This window comes from Phodopus roborovskii, unplaced genomic scaffold, assembly GCF_943737965.1.
Source record: "Phodopus roborovskii unplaced genomic scaffold, PHOROB, whole genome shotgun sequence".
Classification (NCBI taxonomy): domain Eukaryota; kingdom Metazoa; phylum Chordata; class Mammalia; order Rodentia; family Cricetidae; genus Phodopus; species Phodopus roborovskii.
In genome coordinates, this window is record NW_026125397.1 from 27,211,300 (window position 1) to 27,219,307 (window position 8,008).

An 8,008-nucleotide genomic window follows, 5' to 3' on the forward strand; every position below is an offset into this window, starting at 1 on the left:
GAATGTCAAAAAGCAAAACAAACAAGAACAAAAACCAAAACCATCATTTTAATTGATGTGTGAACAATTTACTAAAACTCAGCATTCTTTCATGATCAAAACTCAACAAATTATAAATTGAAAAAATATATTCAATACAAATATCCATATACCACAAGCTTATAGGCAAAATGGCAAAATTCTCCTAATACCTATGAGCTTACAGGGGTCAAGTACATTCAAACTTCCACACTACCCAAAGTATAGTATCAATTTAAATGAACTTATACCAAAATCCCAATAGAATTTACACAGAAATACACAAAAACATTGAATATGTGTAGGGAACCATGAAAACCCCCAAACAGTCCTGAAAAAGAACAAAGCTAGAAGCATCTTACTTGAGGATTTCAAATTGTGTTACAAAGTAACAGTAATCAAAATTCTTTGGCATAAAACAGACATGTAGGCTACTGAACACAACAGAGAGGTAAACTCATGTATGTATGACCAACTCATGTCCGATAAGAGCATCAAAAACGGTAGGAGCTGGAGAGATGGCTCAGTGGTTAAGAACCCTGCTTACTCTTCCAGAGGACCTGGCTCCCAGGACCCACAGGTTAGCCCACAATCTCCTGTAACTCCAGTTCCAGGAGATGGGATCTCTTCTTCTGGCCTCCATGGATACCAGGCATATATGTGGTGAGTTGACACACAAACAGTTAAAACACCCATACACATAAAATAAAAATAATAATAAAGATGCAAATAACTTTTTAAACGATATATACAATGGCAGACTGTGATAGAATGCACATTCCTATTGACCTAGCAGGAGGGGCAGAAGGTCAAGGTCATCTTCAGCTGTCTAATGACTCAGAGGCCAACTGGGGCTACATGAGATCATCCTTTAAAAACATAAAACAAAAGAGAGGTGTGGGAGCCAAATTTATTACCACAGCCACAGTTCTTGTTTTGAATTTTATAGTCAACATTCATGTATCTTTGATAAGAAACTGAAATACAAAGCCAGGTGTTGGTGGCACACACCTTTAATCCCAGCACTCAGGAGGCAGAGGCAGGTGGTTATCTGTGAGTTCGAGGCCAGCCTGATCTACAGAGCTATTCCAGGGCATGCTCCCAGACTCCAAAGCAATACAGAGAAACCCTCTCTTCAAAAACAAAAACAGAAAAAAAAAAAAAAAAAAAAAAAAGAAAAGAAAGAAACTGAAATACTGAAATACAGTAAGATACGATAAATTATGATTTAAATCCTTAGGTGGCTTTTACTGAGGGGATGAAGTTTGTTTGTTTCAACCTTCTCTTTCTTATGACACTGTGAAAGCAGAGATTTCTGGAACTCAAGTCTTGTCATCAAAATTCAGTGTTCTACATTTAGTGTGCAGTCCACATGATCAGAACACTGGGAGGCCCCCATCCTATGGTAACAGGTGCTTTTCTTAGAGCCACAAAACCATTACATGGATCTTTTTAATAGTTTTTAATTATAAATATAGCATATGATTACTGTGTGAAATTTGGCAGGAGCAAATGCAGAATGAGGAGTCAAGTAAAGAGGGCAGAGAAGGAAACAGTGCAGAGGAAGGAGAAAACAACCCATCATCTCTAGTTCTGACAGGGAAATGTCAACGTGGGTGGCCAGATCTGGAGAGGATTCCTGTCCTGACACACTGTTGCTGCTTGCCCTTTCCACTTCCCATTTCACATCTCCTGAAGCAGGCAGTATAGCTAAAGGGAGGAAGTGGTAGAACTTGTGTCCAAGATTCCAGACTACCTGGCTCACACTTTGCTTCAGCTTCTCATTAAGCTGTGTAACCCTAAGTAGCTCACTCAGCCTGTTACTGCAACTTCTTATCTATAAAAACACAGATATAAGAATAGAAAATCGCTAATTATAGTGACTGGCCCAAAGTAAAATCGGTATCAGGGGTCAGTATACTTTTTCTGTAGAGTCAAATAATAAGTATCTAGGTCTTATCACCACTGTTCAATACTGCTGTTGAATTACAAAAAAATCCATGAAAAGAAACATACTGCCTTCTAATAAAATTTTGTATACTGAATTTGAATTTCATAGAATTTTCACAAAGCATTAAATGTTTTCAGATCTTTTTTCAACCTTTGAGAGACAACAACAAAATATACTAGCCTATAGACTGAAAAACAAACAAACAAACAAACAAAAAAGGTAGGCAGCTGGTCCTCTGGACCATGGTCTACTAACCGCTGCCCTGCATAGTCAGTAGGCATCACTGTGATGTCTGTGATACCTTTCTGTACACTTCCATGTAATTTCATGCTTGTGTGGTATGCTCACTGATGAGCATGTACACACAAGGCCTCAGGTTGATCTCAGGAATCTCTCTTAAGACTAACACCCATTAGCCACTGAGTGGAGGTCACTTGTACACACATGGTACATAGACCAAAGCACACATGCTTGCACGCACATACACAAACAAAAGTAATAAACAAATTTAAAAATAGAGGGAACAAACCTAGAGCTCCCCACATGGTTAGTCTCACTAGATGCTTACTCTAGGGGTTCCCATCTCTGCCTTCTGGTGATGGAATTAGAAGGGGGACCCGGTCCGGACTTGCTTGGGTTCTATGGATCAGAACTTGGGTTTGTTCATTTGCATACCAGGTGCTTTAATCGCCATTTCCCTGTAGCAGGCTTTCTTAGACTGCCAGTCCTCAAATCATGACAAGGAGACTTATGATTAATTATGAATTTTTGGCCTTAGCTTAGGCTTTTCTAGCTAGTTTTTTTTTTTTTTTTTAAGAAAGTTAAATTAATCCATTTCTATTAATCTATTGACTGCTCCAAGGCTTGTTTACCTCATCTACATACTTGTCATCCTGCTTTCCTGCTTCCTTCTAGCCTGGTTGGCGGACTCCAGCTGGCTGGCTCCCCCTTTCCCTCTGCCTGCCAGCCCTGCCTATGCCTCCTCTGCCTAACTGTTGGCAATTTGGCTTTTTATTGAACCAATCAGGTGCCATAGGCAGGCAAGGTGAAGCAGCAACACATCTTTACATAATTTTTCTTCAACACAAACAAATGCAACACTTCTAAAAATAGTTAAACAAATATTCTATTCCATAATATTTCCCCAGTCCTAGTAATTATTTTAATAACCATGTAGAACAATACTCACTCTTCTGTGGTTACAATGTAGGCTATTTCCAGTTCTCAACTGTATTTAACTATAACAACCAAAATGACAGACAGAACATCTAAAACTAACACTGAATATGTAGCAGTGACAACTAATTTCAGACAACTTGAAGGAAATTAAGCAGACATACATATTCATGCACACAGAATTTACATCAATACCATTCATTCTAAAACATTTAGAATGCAGGTGTGCAGAAATTCAGTTCTCATCACAACCCTAGGGGGGCTGGAAATGTGGTTCAGTTAGAAAAGTCCTTCTTGTACAAGCATGAGGACAGGAGTTTGATTCCCCAAACCCAATAAAAAGCCGGGTGTCACCAGGCAGTGGTGCACACCTGTAATCCCAACACTCAGGAGGCAGAGGCAGGCCCATCTCTGAGTTCCAGGCCTGTGAGAAAAATGCTGTTACCAAGAAACCTTGCTTTTGTCTATTTTTTTTTTTTGTTTATAAAACCCTTTTTTTAAGCTTCTGTTAAGTTTCAAATGGAAGTTCTTATTAGCCAGGTTGCGGCACCATATGTGTGAAAAATGCTGCTGTTTGCATAGAGACAAGATATGTTCATCATAGGCAGCTAGGGTCTCTGGGTCAGCATACAGACCCTCACCAACTTTATAACCTTTCTTTAAGCCCTTAAGTTCAAGAGCTTTTGATTCCTCTCTCCGTAAAGGCCATCCTGGTCTATAGAGCAAGCTCTAGAACAATCAGGGCTACACAAAGAAACTCTGTCTGCAAAAGAGACTGGGTGGAGGAAAAAGAAGAAAGAGAAAGAAAGGAGGGAGAGAGGGGAAGGAAGGAAGGAAGGAAGAAAGGAAGGAAGGAAGGAAGGAAGAGCAAAAGCTGAGGGTGGTGGTACAGTTTGTAATCCCAGCACTGGGAGGCTGTGACAGGAAGGTTCCTGATGCTAAGTGGCCAGCCTGACTAGCCTAGTAAGAAATTTCCAGGAAAATGAGAGAAGGTGTCTCAAAAGAGAAGGCTGATGGTCCCTGGGGAATGACAACTTACGGTTGACCTCTGGCCTCCACATACTCTGGCACATACACTCATGGAGAGGGGAAGAGGGGAGAGACTGGAAGAGTGGGAATAGGGGTGAGGGAGAGACCTGGAGAGGGAGAGATTTGAGTGCAAGTTCAGCTTGCACCCCTAGGAAGCAGGAAACCTCCCTTGAGTTCCTTGCCTTCCAACTGTTTGAGACCTAGTTTTCTTCTCCTGTGCTGCTGGGGCATCTCACTGGCCCCATGGGAACACTGGGATAACAGATTCCAGGCTATTGCATCCTGTTTTGCGGAACTGAAAACACAGGCTATCGCCTTGGTAAGCGCTTTACTACTGAGCCATCTCCTCTTAACAAGGCTGGTTATCAAGCCAAGCCATGAATAGAGGACTTTGGGGACCGCTCCGGAGCCTACTAGAGCTGACTACTCTGGAACAGCAGGCTACCTTTCTATTAGGGAGCCTGGACCAACATGCACCCATTTTTCCATTTCTGATGCCAAATCTAAGTGGCAAATTAAAATGGAGCTTGGCCCACGAGAGAGGCTCGCCTCACCTCGGGTGTGAGGATTTCGGATAAGCTTCTTTGAAATCCTGCCCAGTGGCTGGAGGTGAGGTCCCTGGGGACCACGCGTCCCGTCGGGCTGCCTGGTATTGCAGCGCTACGGTTCTCCTACCGAGCCTGGGGCAGCTCTCCGTGGAAGGGTGCAAGGGTCTATCACAGTCCTCTGCCCTCTCCTGCGGGGGTCGATCCGCGTGGGCGCCTCCCGGTGGATTCATGCCCAAACAAGGAAGCGCGGGAGCCGGGCGCGCGCACGCGGCGGGCCGGGGCGCGGGTCTGCGGGGCGCGGGGCTCCGCCCGCGGGGCAACCTCAGGCGGCGCGTGCGCCGTGCGCCCCAGCCGGCCGCCGCGATGCCTATTTTAGTCAAAGCGGCCGCGAGCGCAGAACTGGCCCGGGCCGAGCCGCCTGCGGACTCTCCGCGAGCCCGTCGAGCGTTCGCTCCCCACAGCCGCCGTCGCAAAGTTTGCGCGCGCCGCCCGCGCCCGGCGCCGGGGTACGCAGGTAAGGGACCCGAGCGCGAGCTTACGAGGGAAAGTTGGCCCCAGTGGCCGAGCGACTTGGCGCGCGCCGCACTCCGCGCCGTCCTTGCAGCCGCCCTTCGCCCGCCCGCCGACACCATTTCAAGAGGGAGGTGAGCGGGTCTCCGGGCTGGGGTGCCCATGACCGGGAGCCACCGGCTCTCGCCACCTGCCCGTGCCCTCGTTCTAAAGCCTTAGAGAAACGGGGGCTTCCTGACTGATCCCTTTTGGGCGTCTCTGACGGGAAGACAGCCACCACACCGCTGGCCGCCCGAGGTGGGCATAGATTCCATGACAACTCGCCTGGCTTTTACTCATTACTGCTCATTTTTGTAATTTGGTAAAGGTTTAATGTTAGCTTCCTCATTCGGTATTTTAGATCTCCAAACTCCTGTTTGAAAACCAATAGATGGGCACGATTTCCCCACAGTTAAGGAATTTAAAGAATTAGACTTTAGGGATCTGATTAGAAAGATAACGTTTTGGTTTAGTCAAAATTAAACTGACAGTTCACTCACCAATTAGGCTTCTTCCCTAAATCCACCATTTATTCTCTGTATAAGGGCATATCAGTGTAGGCCACTTAAACTTACCAAGTAGACATTAAGCCCAAACCAGTTAGATTAATCGTTTAATATAAAAAAATAACTTCTTTTAAAGACAGTGACTATTTTTATGGGTGTATTTCATAGTAAGACACTTTCATATGTATATTTATTTACCTACAGATGTGTCTATAGTTTGTATATCTTTAATAAAGTGTAACGCATCAAAATACTTTTTACAATTATCCTACGTGTAAAACTGGCAATCAGGGCTGGTGAGAAAGCTTGGACCATAAAGGCACAAGCAGGCAAGCCTGACAACATGAGTTGTATTTCCAGGACCCACGTGGTGGAAGGGGAGATGCTCCAGCAAACTGTTCCCTGATTTGTGCACCCACTTACCCCTCAGAAATAAATACACGTAATACATTTTAATGGTTATTAATATCTTCTGGTTTTCAGGCAGATTATAGTCTCCTCACCAATTTCCTTTGACTAGAAATATAAGCTTTTAATGCCACTCTTAGAACTTCCAAAAACCTGAAAGTGAACTACAGTGGACCAGGAGGCAACCTACGTGACATGAGAAGTTTGTGCTGATTAATTTAATTCATAAATCAGCTTTAGAACATCAAAACGCGAAGGAAGACCAAGGGAAAACAGAGGAGGGAAACCCTGATCCCTGGCTAATGTGGTTCCTGGTGACTCGGGAAAGTAGCAGTGAAATGGTTGTCTGTCCCTTTCATGCTTCCCTCTCATCCCATTCAGCCCTTACTCGGCGACGGTGTCCTATAGGTGGAGGTCTTGGAAGGGTATAGATCCACAAGTACCACCCCTGCCTCCCACTGGCCCTGGGTAGCTATTGGCAAGCAGGATGCAGGGAATGCACTTTTACTTCTTGAAATGAGCCCCCAGCCCCCATTATATAATTTTATTTTTTTTCAAGACTTTTGGAAAGTAGTTGAATTCTCTTTTTTTCTTTTTTTGCAGAAAGTCAATATTTAAGTCAACTTATTATTTGTGAACTGTTTGGGGTGGGTATGTAGCTCAGTGGTAGAGTGCTCCCTTGTTATTATGTTTAAAGCCCTGTGATGCTCAGCACCACAAAATGAATGTCACAAAAGTAAACTTTCACTTACTTACTTCATTAATATTTATAAATTTGTTTTTCATCTTAAGATATACAGATTTTACCCACATATACTTACTTGTCTAACAACTTTTCAAGATGTTCAAACCACACCTATTATATACCACTTAAAATCTTTTCTATGTTAAAAAGTGAATTTTTTTTTATTTTGAAAGATGTATATATTTCTAAATTAAATTTAAAGACATTCTGGGTCTTCACTTGACTTTAAAAAATGAAATAGATTAACTTACATGGTTTTTGTTAAGGACTAAATTTATGTAATTAATAATGAAGGGATGTGTGTGTGTGTGTGTGTGTGTGTGTGTGTGTGTGTGTGTGTAACAGAGACTAAGAGTAGATAATAACAGACAGGATGGAGTGTTGCTTTGTATTGTTTTATATAAATTCATGCAAAATGTATGTTACTTGAAATGTATTTGCTAAGGTGCTTAATATTAAATACCTAAATGTATATTCATGAACTGTCCTACATATAAATTGTACATTTACTACTTTCTAATTTGTGAGATACTATCAACAAGAATTATTTGAGGAATGGAAATGGAGACTTAAGTTGGAGAATAAAAGAAACTTTAAATGCTATTTAAATTCTTTATTTCGGTGCATATGCCAGTAAAGTGTATGGATATGTATTATGTGCACATATTATAGTAGCTATGTGGCAATGATTTCACAATGGCATAAAATAAAGCCCTGTACTTTAAGCTTTTAAGTAATAAATATGAGAAATATCAGAAAACCAGATTTTAAACTGATTTTTCCTGTGCTTAGAATCAGTCTCCACTGTGAATGTTTTGAAGACTACTAAACTATGTAAATGATGTGACCCATGAATGTGGGGGTTAGTTTCTTACAACTGTGGATTCTCACCCTCTTCAAGTATGTGTGTGTCACATGTATGTGCCTATGTTGGAATAGTTGTGCATTCTCTGAGCCATTTCATTTCAAGGAAGGGGATCATTATGACAGATAAAGAGGGTATTCTGACTTTGTGACAGGGCTGGAGTTTGAAATTGTGTACTTGGTAAGATTTGGAAAACTCTGTCAACCAGCATGT